The sequence below is a fragment of the Aythya fuligula genome, chromosome 3 (assembly GCF_009819795.1).
Source record: "Aythya fuligula isolate bAytFul2 chromosome 3, bAytFul2.pri, whole genome shotgun sequence".
NCBI lineage: Eukaryota > Metazoa > Chordata > Aves > Anseriformes > Anatidae > Aythya > Aythya fuligula.
Window position 1 is genome coordinate 81551793 of NC_045561.1, and position 14332 is coordinate 81566124.

Below are 14332 nucleotides of genomic sequence, written 5' to 3' on the forward strand. Positions count from 1 at the left end.
AAATGTAAACATCTTTTGATACAAACCAGTGCCTGTTGTTGCAGAAGACACTCCACCCATCAATTCCCAGAACTGTAAGAAGAGAAAAAACATGTCACAGCTGAAGCAGCAGCCTCTGCCTATTCAGGGGAAAGCTGCGCCTTGCTCGATCTCAACACAACATTTGCTTGATCTCAAACACAACATTTGCCCAAAAAAGGCTCCTGCACCAGACACCCTATGTTTAATTAGTATAGAAATCTTTGAAGCTGACTGGGTAAGGAACTTCCCGTGTCCTGCAAGAAATGCATGCAGATGCATAACATGCAATTGTGGCACCATGAACTTGTTAATAATGCTGTGAAGAATAGTATATAGCAATTGCTGAAAATAAACAAAACAAAATAAAATAAAATAAAAATTGCTGTTATGCCTATGTAAAAAGCATTTAAACTCCAGTTATGTGTTGTGTGACATTAAGATGGACTGACAAATAGAAATATAATTATATGTGTCTTAGATTAGTAACTATGAAGTGTAGTCGACCATTTTTAAAAAGTACTTATACTTAAAGGTACATATTTAAAAATCATTTCCATCTAGGGAGGAAGCGATACATTCTGTGAAAATCCCCAAACTGGGATTGGGACAAATTGGGGTGAAAGGGAAGGAATTCTCCCACACACCTGAGGAGTTACGGCTGCACAGAAGTGCCATTGCTGACGTAGCTCGTTGCGGCACTGCCCGTGAATCAGCTCCCAGTATTGCACTGCATGAATGACTGCAACTAAGTGCTTCCTTTCATGGAGGCACTCTTAAAAGAAGTGAAAGGACAACAACCACAACCAAGAGAAATGAGAGACTCTTTGCTGTAAAGCTTGTATGCTTTTCCAACTGGTCTAATAAAAACCTTGCCCTCCAATTTTCTCTCCCAGGAGAAGTGAGAAGTTTCTATGAACTTAACTCAAAGTATTTGGAAATTTGGCAATGTCTGCAGATACCAGTCTGCCAGTGTGGAAAAGAAAGCTAAATAATTCTGCTAATGCTCCCAGCAGAGGATTGGGAAAACTTTTTTTTTTTTCTTCCTAAAATTGATTTTGTTTTTCTGTCCTCAGGCAAGTAATTTCAAGCATCAGCCTACATGAGCCAAAACTCAGCATAAGAACTGCCAAAAGTGTCCTGGCCTGTATTTATATGAGTCTGAGATTAACAAAACATTTAATACTTAGGTTTAAGGCAGCACAGGAGAGCTCCAAAACTACCCTAACTTGAGCCAGGGTTAAGCTTCTTCAAGAACAGCTGGGTAGGTTTGTTCCACCTACGTTCCCAGTGGTGCCAAATAATTCTTCCAGTGATTGATGTATATTACTTCATAAGAAGAATTTTGTAACTCCTTGGTATGCCAACCAGAAAGCAAAAGCAGAGATACCTTCTTCTCCACTCCCCCCAGCAAAAGAAAAATGCAAAACAAATAGATAAAATGCACAGCAAGAGAATTAGAAAGATTTATAAAAGCCTTCATGCGGTTACTCTGTTTACAGTGATCAATTAAATTGCAGGTAGTTTCCATTGTACAATGTAAAAATAGTTTTTGAGTGTTTAGGAAATGGGGAGGAAAAAAGACAAGTGAAAAAAAAAATCTTAAAACAGAAGATAAAAGAAGATAACAAATCAAATTCCAGACACAATTTTTACTGAAGTGCTGAGTGGTGGAGAACTTGTACCCCCACTTTTACTAATATCTTGCTTTCAGCAGGCTTTTATTTTCAGAAGATGCAATAGAGCCATATATTTTTCTTCTTAGAGCTAGTTCATGCCTTTGATATCTTTTCAGAAAAACACAGGAGTGCATAGGAACAGTAAATACACAACTTCAGGTGTATTTGTACGGCCATGTCTCCTGAGTGCAGCTTAAAAAAAAAATAAATAAATCAACAAAACAAGCATCATGCTCTTGTCTCCCAACTTAATCAAGTAGGGTAGGACAAAACAGTTGTTCCCTACCTCAAGGGTTTTGGTTATTGTTTCTCTCCAAGTCAAGTACTTTAAACAAATATTTAACAGTAGCTGAATCATTGCATGTGCCTGAGGAAACAGCACCTGTGGAGGCATAGGTGGAACATTTCCATCTTGCTCTTGAAGCAACTTTGGCCTTACACCAAGACAGAGGAGCTTTACACCTCTGTGTTGCCCAGCAGTCCGTCCTGTGCCTCAGCATTTCAGAGGCCATATCACAGAATCATAAAATAATTAAGGCTGGAAAAGACCTCCAAGATCATCTGGTCCAACCATCACCCTACCACCAATATCACCCACTAAACCATGTCCCTAAGCACCACGTCCAACCTTTCCTTAAACACCCCCAGGGACAATGATGCCACCACTTCCCTGGGCAACCCATTCCAATGCCTGACTGCTCTTTCTGAGAATGATTTCCTCCTAATTTCCAACCTCATACCCAACCAAATCAAGTTCAGCCCACAACCCTTCCTGCTCTCAGCACCCCACCTATGTGGGACACGAGTTGAATTACGTACCCTGGGGGGTTATTCTGTGTTGATATCCTCCAAATATAACAAGCTTCCAGCTGGAAAATCATTCTATCTATATTAATCTCTAACCCTCTCACATTCCCTGATGTCAAAATCTGTACGGCCAGTTGTCTGTGAACTGACAGAGCATAGAGCTGGGCTGCTCCCTGGGTCAGTTAGGTGTTAGGCCACTACCTGTAATCAGGATAATGCATCGTAATTAAGTGACTCATTAAGGAACAACAGAGAGACATCATCGCTTTGCCATCTCTCCCCAGCTCCTATCAACACCTAGGGGCACCCTCGGTAGGGTAGCACCTAACAGAGGTGCCTGTCTCCCTGAACTCGCTTGCATCTGCTAAACCTTGACAATTCCCCACAACACTAAAATCTTCCGCATGCACTTTACTTACAGGTCTTACGGATGTATCCTGTAGGCCTGAATTTATGAGAAATTCATTGCATGTAAGGAATATGAAAATAGCATATCGTTTGGAAAGAAATCGCTGTAGCTTTAAATGTACACAAACCACACCTGAAAATGCAAAAATAATAACAATAAGAATATATTAAAAAAAGCTGGAATTTCATACATTGTTTTTTTCAAAACAAGCTAGTGGTCCGAGGCTTCTGATTGTGGGTGGCTTAAGGTACTCCAAAATGTCTGAAATTCTGGCACTTCTAAATCAGCTTCTCATAGTCCCATTAAAATAAATCAACCCATATTTTGGAGTAATGATTCAAAATGTTTGGTGATTATACGAAACATCTGGATGGATTTGGCACAATAAAATAGTTATTCTTTTCTTATATTTTTACATCTAAAAATTGACTCCTGTACTCTTCCTCTCATATGGCAAGACAAATCCATGTATTTGGTCTAGACGCAGAGTGCAGGAAGCCAGCCAACCCCAGAAAGAACAGCCTATGCCAAGAGGACTCTTAACCACAATGACACCAGTGAAAAAAGAGTCTGACTGCTTCTCTCTGCTGTCTTAGTCAGTTCAAACATGAGAAAAAATCTGGAAAACTAAAGTTCTTAAATTATTTTTTTTTATTGGTTATAACAAGACCATAGAGACATTTTTCACAGATTTTATTGTTTAATTAAATTGTTCCTATCTCCACATAATACTAAATGTTAGAGAGATGGAGTACAAGTTAATTGGTTAACAACTTTACTATATTTTTTTTTAAAGGAAAAAAAAAAAAGAAAAAATTGTTGTCAGACAATTATCAGTCTGAAAGTATACCTGTGGATTTATTTATTTATTTATTTCCTTAAGGCAGGCTAACTAAAATCAAAATAGAAATGTTTGTTAGAGTAGCACACTCACTAGGTTGGAATTAACTTTGAGAGACTATCTCAGCCAAGTCCTTAGTCCAGGGCAGGCTCAGCTTTTACCTGTGCCAGACCTGAGAGGTGTCTGCCCAGCCTGACCTTTAGGATGTCCTTCAGTGCAGATTTATTTCCATTCTCTTTCCTTCACCCTTCACATAAAATTGACTGTGACCCATCACCACACGTCCCATTAGACAGCTCTGCTAGGAGGCTAATCTTCATGGAGGCAATTTAAGGCCATAACTGCTGTTCTGAACCTTATACATTTATCTGGCTGACTGGAAGCCAACACAGCCACTCCTGGAGGGGACGAAGGCCCTTCTTGGTCCCTAGCCTTTGCTGCCTCGCTCTCCCTGTTAGTACAGTTCATAAAACAATGGGTGGATATATTTTTTCAACCTGTATGACTTTTATAAGAAGTTGAAGTCCCTACCTCTTGTATAGCTTTGACAAAGCTTGACAGACACCCATTTTTCTAAAGCTAAATGGACAATCTCCACTATTACCTAGTTGGACAGATACATACAGAAGGCATAACTTTAATTTCCCTCTCTGATTTTTAATGTAAAAATTAGCAGCACAAACACAAAATAGAAGGAGAATGGGAGGTGGGACTCAGTGCCTTTGAGGAAATATGTTGTTCTGCAGAAGTGGAGCACATCCCCATGTGCAAATAGGCAACTATTTGCAACCCTCTGTGCAAATGGGCTGAATAGCTAGTTGAAGCTATAAATACTCACAAGAAAGAAAAATGTAGCAGAAAGAGGATGCCAAATGTACTGCATCCTTTGGACAACAATGGTAGCATCTGTTTTCCCAATGAATTCTGAAGATTGTCATGCAATTACTCCATCACATAAAAGTTTCCAGAATTCTTCAACACAGCAAAGCATTGAATGCTATCTTCTTTCTGTTGATGTCACCGGTAAATCTCCAAACACAAACAGAGCTAACCTTGCTTTTTAGAGGGAAAACATTCCTAGATGAAAAATAGCCATCTCTAAAACTTTCAAGCACACTGCCAAGCTGTTTTTTTTTTTTCCAAACTCCGAATGGATGTAATATATTTTGCTTTTATAAACAACAGCACCCCTGTCCCCCTGCTCCCCAAACATTTACACACACACAAGATGGCTTGTGTTTAAGTAATGAATGAAGTTGTGATTAAACATAATTTTTATATAAAGTTTATGAGGTATAAACAGGTTGGGGAATGAGTTTCTTGCTTGCTGATTTGAAGGTATATTTACTGTTAGATTTCCAAAAGATGGTGTTTAAACATGGTGATCTTTAAAACATCAGGATTTTCCACCTGGACTTTTTTGAGTTGCTTATCACAGGTGCTTTTGTCAAGTTTCTCACCTAGAAAGACAAGCACAGTTACTAGAAAAGTGAAAGGAATATGACAGAAAGCAACATTATTAAAATCCTTAAACAAATGACATCACCCCTGGACATTAGCAATGTCAGCAATGGAACACGAACTTGAGGGGACACACAGCATTCCCGAACGAGGAACACAAGAATGCAAGACTATAACATCAAGTGTAGAAAGAAAGTTACAGACACATGATAGAAAAAGTACACAGAAAGCAGTGATACTGAGTCTGTGTCTTCTTGCTGAATAACCTACAGAGCATGAACTCCCAGCAGGAAACAACAGAGAACTGGCTGTAATCCCAGTGAAAGGGGCAAGTATTGCAATGCTATGTCCCCTGTTCCAGGGTTCATGTACTAAAAAGATATTTAAGAAATTGAAAATATACAGATGATTACTGTAATACTCACTGAAGGTCTCGGGTTTTGGGCTGCTATAAGTGTCCTGTTCTTACTGAATCTGAGCAGGGTAAAAAAGTTACTGCCCCAGCCAAGTCCCAGCTACTCACCATCACTTTCCTAGTCAGGAGTTACCACTGTTCTCCCTACTCTCCCTTCCATCTCTATGCTGCTTGTGCTAGCCCTTGAAAAAAAAAATATTGCTTTTAAAATCCTTTAAGTTAGCCTACCACATTCTTGTTTTGACAACCCCCCCCCCCCCACATCTGTTATATAGTTCTGCCCCATATTTGTGTGTGGAAGTCCGCCCTATAATCTCCTTGCAGTGTCACCACTTACTTCAGAGTAAAGCATGAAGCTGTTCAGACAGAGGTCTGCACCAAGTGGTTTGGGACTATAAGGGAATGTCCTGTCTAGTAAAATAGGCTTGGTCATTTACATCTTACTTTAAACAGACTTATTTATAAATATACATTGTTATTCTTTTATACTATAGCTATGTTAAGGATACAGTGTCATCAGTACATATTATTTTTGAATCTTTGCTCTTTTTTCAGAGACATTATGCAAGTGTTGCAGAAGAAAGAATAAGTATCATTAAAAGATTTCTAGACTCTTTGAGAAAGTTTATGTCTATACCACAGTGGATCTCAGACAGTTCTTTTAAACATCAGGAGAAAACAGCTGTCAAATGCCCCCATATGAGCACTAACTGTAAAGATTTTCAGCCATCTGATGTTCATAGGCAGAAATATTTTCAAGTTAGTGCTCACTTCAGCACAGTTAGTCTTCCAAACAAAACAGAACAAATCATTGCATGTAGCACACCATACCAATCCAAAGCATGCATACATATTATTTCAATTTTCATTGATGACAGGTTTGCAAATATACCCATGAGACCAAAGCCCAAAACACATACTCATATAAGCAATCTTTCTACATGTGGCCGTACCAGCTGGACATGACATCCAAAGACCATTTGCAGAGACTCCTGGGTGGAGCTGTATTTAACACTTTCTGGTGGTGGTATGAATATGGGTCCTTGTCTGCATTATATCCCCTCAGATGACTGTAGGTATGGTAAACTGAGAGAGTGTTAAGGTCTTCACAAAGATCATTGGAAGCAACTGCCTGTTTGCTGGCTTTTATTTTAACTGAAGCTCTAATTCCTTTTTTATTAGTCATAAGTCATGATATTAACAAAATATCATAGATTATCCCATTATGTCAAAACATTGCCGGATTGCGGGAAAAAGAAACTACCTCTTCCCATAACTGAGCTTGCTCTAAACTTCCAGGAAAGAAAAAGTATTTTACGAAAATGTTTACTTTTAATTTTGAAGATCAACACTACTCGATTGCTAAATTTACTTCAGGTCAGGTTGTGTGGTTACTTCACAGTTAGGGGTGGGAGAAAGCAGGGAAAGGTCCCACAGAAGTGCCAAAGCAGGGCCTGCCATTTACCCCCTCCCAAAGAGTCTGGCAGAAAAGCATACAGACAGAAAAACAGCTCTGATCCCCATTCCCACAGGCCTTTGGCTTAGAGCTGGCCAGGCTGCAAGCTGTAAATGTGCTGGAGCACTACTTTGGCAGAGCCAGAGGCTGTGGGGGGCACGCTGGGTGCTGGGTGAGGGAGACATTTACCTTAACTGCACACACAAACTAACAACAGTGAAAATATCAGAGCAGTGCCTTTTGTGCAGTCTGGATGTGGGAATACATGTGTACAAATCTGTCGTCTCAAATCTCCCTCACAATGAAGGGAAGGTAAAAGGCATCCCCGAGCTGCATTTTTGCAAAGGGCTGCTTTAACTAACTGTGTGCCTGCTCCACTTAGGTGCAAGGATTTCAAGCAGTTGAGTTTGTTGCTGCTATAGCCTGTGAAACATCTTGCAAGCAAAATTCTTCCACTGTCCAAGATTTCTTTACAGCATTTTGAAGACAGTGATACATTATTCGTGATGAAAACCAGAGTTTTGTTGCCCCCTGCCCTCTCAGTGTTTTCCAAGCTTCCTTTAAAACACCAATACCACTACTGCCAGCAGACCACGAGTTGTTCTGACACTGTGATGCTTCAGAGCTTGCACACCTGGACCCACAGCAGCTCTGCTTTGGAAGCAGAGCTCACCAAGGAAGCCATGACTTCATTGCTCCTCCTCAAAGCCTTTGTGGGAGCTGAAAGAGGCGGTCACTGTACACATCCGTCTGTGGCTACAACCTCAGAAGTCTCATGTGATACCAATGCTGCTGTTAAACCCTCCTTTCCAGCCTCATTGCACAATGTGTAATTTTCAGTAAGTAGTGGCATTTCATAGACTTTAAATCACAATGGCTTTTCTGTTTAGCTTCATTCATCTCTCCCTATTCCTATAAGCCTGACATCACAACAGCCAGGCTCTCAGCTTTACATTGAACAGATGATCTGCAAGTAATGAACTTTGGTTCATCAGCACAGAACTGTAATTTTGTAGTGCTAAGCACAGATCAGAGTTTGACTCCTCAGCATTCTTCAGGAGCTTCTCAATTATTTTAACACCATATCCTTGTTATGTGTACTCCAAGCCCCTGGTAGGATAGGAGGTTACATTCCCAACCCAAACTTCCCTGAAAATTGCCTGTTTACATGCTCACAGCCTCTTCTCAGAGATTTCTCTGTGAAGTACATCACCACTATTTGAAAAAGAAAAAAATAATAATAAAAAAATCCACTGTTACTTGCTTGTTCTGGCAAATCTTTATCAAGACTGATGATGTAAAAAACAAACAAAACCCACCAAAACAAACAAAAACCATGAAGATTTCCTAGCCATTGTTTAGACATCTTGGGCCTTTCTCCCCAGCCTTTCCATCACCAGTCTGGTCTCTTACAGCTTGGGGAAAAAATGTCATCAAAGCCTGATGGCTTTGTAGATTGTCCAGGTTGTATTGAGCTTTGAGGGAAAAGACAACCAAGATAGGAATGCCCACAGATTTTCAGGCTCTATTACTATTCTGCTGCCTTAGTTTCAAGCAGGGTTTATTTATTTATTTATTCATAATAATCATTTTCTCCATCACAACTGTGGAAGCAGCACAGTTCTGAGGTGCAGTTGTCACCTCTTTATTCTCACCTGACACAACACCTTTGCATGAGCCCAGACCAGTCCCAGCCTTGCGCCATCCTGCTAAACCTATTTCATCCCATTGCTCACAGCATCTTAAAGTAAACACTCAAGGTACTTTGGCACCCATTAAAAGCAAATCAGTACTACTGGCACTCTGATGACTACTAGCCATTAAGTACTACTCAGCACAGTGGGAAGTATTCTGTAATGCACATCCACAGAAAATGTTACAATCCTGGACAAGTAGGAAAAAAAAGTCATAAAACAAAATGCTCTTAAAAACAACTTGTGCTAGAGGCTGTGTTAAACATTGTTAAATTTGCATTCTCCTGTCTCATGTTAATTTACAAGTCCCATATATTTTCTTTTTTTCTATAGTTTAGAAATTCTTGATCAAACAAACGGTTTCATAGAATCATTAGGGTTGGAAAAGACCTCCAAGATCATCTGGTCCAACCATCCCCCTACCACCAATATCACCCACTAAACCCTGTCCCTAAGCACCACGTCCAACCTTTCCTTAAACGCCCCCAGGGACGGTGACTCCACCACCTCTCTGGGCAACCCGTCCCAGTGCCTGACTGCTCTTTCTGAGAAGAAATGTCTCCTCATTTCCAACCTAAACCTCCCCTGGCAAAACTTGAGGCCATTCCCTCTATCACTAGTTACCTGTGAGAAGAGGCTGACCCCCAGCTCCCCACACCTTCCTTTCAGGTAGTTGTAGAGAGCAGTAAGGTCTCCCCTGAGCCTCCTCTCCAGACTAAACACCCCCAGTTCCTTCAGCTGATCCTCACAGGACTTGTGCTCCAGGCCCTTCACCAGCTTCGTAGCCCTTCTCTGGACACACTCCAGGGCCTTGATGTCCTTCTGGTAGTGACGGGTCCAAAGCTGAACACAGCACTTGAGGTGCAGCCTCACCAGAGGATGCAGGTACAGGGGGATGATCACCTCCCTGGTCCTGCTGGCTGCACTATTCCTGATGCCAGCCAGGATGCCGTTGGCCTGCTTGGCCACCTGAGCACACTGTTGGCTCATGTTCAGGTGAGTTTCGATCAACACCCCCAGATCCCTTTCCTCTGCACAGCTTTCCAGCCACTCTGCCCCAATCCTGTAGTGTTGCATGAGGTTATCATGACTAAAGTGCAGGATGGTATTGTACTTTTTGCCTTTGTTAAAAATTTCTGGGCTGAATTTGTTAAAGAAATCATCAAAAGGTCTTCTACATATCTATACTGCAAAGTCTAACCAGGAAAAACTGGATCCTAGGATTTTTTCTCCTTCTAGGTATAGGCCCTAACCTCAGGGCTACAGATTCATGCTCCCCTAGTCCCAGGACTTATTTGGGGTGAAAGAGCCCCAACTAGGTGTCCTAAGAGCAGTCTCTCTTCAGAAGAGCATCCAGATTTCCAGGGACAGGCAGCCTCTCTCTAGTGCTTCCAGTAATTTCTTCAGCCAGTCCATAGTTCCACACACTGGCTGGGTGCTCTGAAACCCATTGAGAATCGGATTTCATATCTTTGCATCACTGTGGTATTATACAGGACAAGTCATCACCATTTCTTCTTCCTTCATCACACATAGAAACCATTACTGCTACATTTTTGGAAAGGTCACAAGCTGAGGAGCTTCCTCCCTTTTTCCTCAAGAGGAACTGTTGACAACCAGCCCAAATTTGAGGTTTCATAATTCTTAGCCACTAGCCTGATGCCAAGGAAGCCTTAAGTAATTGGAAGAGTAGCACATCTTGTAAGCGTGGTACCTCATCAGTACCTGCAGTGGCATTGTGAACATACGTTTCATAAATCAGTCTTGCCAATGTTTCAATTAGAGAACACAGTTTGGGACATGGCTTTTGCTAGAAACATCCCAACAGAACAGCATAGGAGTAGTACAGGGGAATCATAGCAAAAAGCCCAAACGAAGAAAATATCTTGATAAATTAGACATCTGGGCAATTACCAGCCAGAACAAGAGCAAGAGTCACATTCTGAATCTGGGAAGGGGCAACCCTAGCTGTAGGTAAAGGCTGGGCAGTAAGAGGCTGGAAAACAGCCCTGCAGAAGGGGATCTGGGGGGTTCTGGTTGATGGCAAGTTGAATTTGAGTCACAGGATGTTCTCAAATGAAATAGATTTATGCCACTTGAAATTCTGAATCTGATTTAATAAAGCATCTGACTTGCTAAATGTCTAAATTTTGAGTATGGTATATATACTTTTTAATGGTAACTCACGCACAGCGAGACTGAATTATGCCTCTGTATCTCAAATTTCTTGACATCACTACAATGCATTTATTTTGGTCCCCTTAACCTCTTACAAGCCTTGCAAACACATTTTGCCCCTGTTCCAGTGCTCTTCATGTTTTCACTGAGAACACAACCACCCGAGAAAACAACATAATTGGGAAGCCAAAAAAAGTTCAATGATCGGAACATGCCCCTAAACTCATAGCTAAAATGATTTCACCAGATTACTGAAGCCTTAGGATACAAATGAAGCACAATATGCAGAGCAGCTCCCGCTTTTTTCCTCACAGAGCGGTAAAACAAGAAGAGCAAAGATACATTTTCTGGCTGTATTAAAGGATAGCTTTAGAAGGCTATTCATAGTAGAGCAATTTTCAAAATTTGAGTCATCTGTATTGGGTGACAGTCAGCCACCATCTACTGCACAGAACAATGTTGCATAGTGTTTTCAGTACAGCCCTCTGCAGTTGCATGCAGTTTCTCAGACCTGCAGTTGTCATATTTATTTCTGTTCTTCTCAATAGTACAAGCTATAGAATGATCCCTTTTTGTCTCCTCTACTTCATCCTACCCTCTCAAATATTTTTCTTACTTTCTTTTAGTCTTGCGGTCTTCATGCAGTATTTATTTCAGAGCTCTTCTAGTCTATGCACATATGTGAATGGTTTAACAAATATTCCTTTAGCCTTTCTATCCAGAGCTGTGTGTGTAAACGGATGAATCACTTTTCAAAAAATAAAAAATAAAAAATAAAAAACCCACAACCAAACCCATGAGGTTTGTAAGTTCTACTGAAAATCCAGAGATCTACAGTTGGCTAGAGGTTTTATGCATTTCTTACTTCTTTGGGGAAAGAGAAACTTTAGGTCAAACTTCTGCTGTCCTAGCATTGTTCGGAAGAAAACAGTCAGGGACAACAACAGACACAGGCCTGAAGGGTGGAATTGCAAGGCATTTCTTGGTTGCAGGTGCAAACCCGCCATAAAATTAGAGCTGTAGGGATAAAACAAGCAACAACAACAACCCCCACCAAGAGCCTCACTCCTGTGTCTTCCAGAAGAAACAGAAAGAATTATCTTTTTCACTGAGAAGATCTACTGTGAGGTCAAGGCTATCACTGATTGAGAAGTTCATGGAAGTTACTGAATTGATCATGCCAAAATGATCCATCACTGAATGCTTTTGAAACTGAGTGAACAAAATGTTTGCTCCTACTCTTGAACTACTGGTTTAGGTTAGATGTTAGGAAGAACTTCTTCACTGAAAGGGTTGTGAGGCACTGGAACAGGCTGCCCAGGGAAGTGGTGGAGTCACCATCCCTGGAAGTCTTTAAAAGACGTTTAGATGTAGAGCTTAGGGATATGGTTTAGTGGAGGGCTGTTAGCGTTAGGTTGGAGGTTGGACTCGATGACCTTGAGGTCTCTTCCAACCTAGAAAATTCTGTGATTCTGTGATACTGGATTTGCAGAGTAATTTTGTAGTCAACATAACTAACCTTATTTTAAGAAAGAAGATTATCACAACAGGATGGGCAGGACCTTCATGGGCTTCCAGGTGAAAGCCGGAGCAGGGGAAAGTTGGGTCTCAGTCCCTGTCTGGCCCCCTCTGTCACAATCTGTCCCAAACCAAGGGTTATAAAAATCATATTGAAACAGCACATCTTTCCAAATGTTGCTTGTCTAAAGTTATTGCAACAAGCAATGAAAAAAAATCTTATACGCAATTACTCATGCATATACTTATATGCAAAATATGCAAGTCATATTTTTTTTGTTTTGTTTTGTTTTCTGGATACATCTAAACATATAATCCACCACCCTCAATTTATATGAAACTGAAAGTAAATCTGTATATTTCAAAATACATTTTATATTACAAATATATTTGTAATTAGGAGACGGTGATTTCCACCTTTTATTGAAACACCCAGATACCAAAACCACGAAAGAAACTTCTACAAAAGGAATACAAAGCAAATTATTCTTCACTCATCTCAAGGCACCACAGATTCTCAGAAGAGTGATTCCAACACCCATCTGCAAAGCAACTATTAAAAGAGGTTATTGGCAAGAGACTTTTGTGTATATTTTCTCATTGTAATTTCAGATTGTTCAGATGCTCAAACACTCAACTTTATTCTGATTTGTAATCGGTAGAAACTTAAATATCTTGCCCCAGCATGTGATGGCTGACCAGGCTGCAAAAGAGACACTTCCCTGAGTTCCAGCTCATTCAGGCATAGAGAGAGGCACACATCCATTCTTCTTGCAGTGACTAGTATTTAATAAAATTTCATCTTTTAAAGGAAAAATCCACTTTTGCCTTGAAACTTGAAAATTAATTACACCCTGTATTTCTGTCTGGCCACTGTGGTGCCAGCCTGCCCCTTTCAAGGGATACAATTGAGTCTGCAGTAGTTAAAAAAAAAAAAAAAAAAAAAAAAAAAGTGTGAAAGGATAGTTGGTTATTCCTGCAGAGACAACCCCTGTAAAGCTTGAAGATTCACAGTTCTCCACTTGGAGGTTTACAGTTTGTAAACTGAAAGAAATCATGCAGATCAGGGACGAATCCTCTAGTCTTCTCCATTTAAAATTCTCTTTTTATTATTTTAAATAAAGAATGATTTGCTGAAGACATCAAAACTGAGGATGACAAAGAAAGCTTTAACTTGTTTTATCAACTTACAGACAGCTTAAATCTACTTTTTAACAAGCATTTCTAATCTTCAAGCTTTTTCAGCCTAATTCTCACTGACAACACAGTGGCTAGTCTCCAAGATTATATTTATTCTTTATCTGGTTGAAGAAGAGCTGTCAAGGAACAGCAGCGTACAAGACAATGATATTTCTTGCTATTTTGGTGACGCTTAGCAGGACAGTTCTTGAAGAGAAAGAAAAGTGAGGTCTAATTCTTTCATTTTGTTGGGTTCCAGGAACCTTATTTGGGGTTTTCATTTCCTTCTCTGCAGAGAGAACATTTGGGCTTATGTAAGAGTGGGTGGGAGCACACATGATGCAAATGGTAGGGAATATATTTAACTACCCTCTCCACAAGGCTAATGTCCTCCCCTAGAACAGAGGAGATGCTTTGCTTGTCTCCACTCACCTCTCAGACAAAGATCCACCTGCTGGGCAGGACTCAGGAGCACCTGCAGTTGCAGCTGAGGCACTCACCGTGGGTCTTGAGTAGAGGTGAAGCCTCTCATAAGCTTGGCAATTGCAGTAGCTTCAGCAGGTTTTTGAGTAAAGGCAAGGAGGAGTATTATCATTCAGACTTCTTGGATTACTCGGTTTGCCTGCTCCTTCCCACCCTTGTTACTACAGGATTATTCTTCAAGCTTCAGTCTGTAT

General features: G+C 40.5%; 1 protein-coding gene across 1 annotated transcript in view; it reads right to left on the reverse strand.

Moving 5' to 3' along the window:
* Positions 1-14126, reverse strand: part of MOXD1 (monooxygenase DBH like 1) — a 72341-nt gene extending 58215 nt beyond the window's left edge. The window contains exon 1 of the mRNA XM_032183507.1: positions 14088-14126. The gene's annotated coding sequence lies outside the window, so the exon portion shown is untranslated. The remainder of the gene's footprint in view (positions 1-14087) is intronic.
* Between the last annotated feature and the right edge of the window lie 206 nt (positions 14127-14332).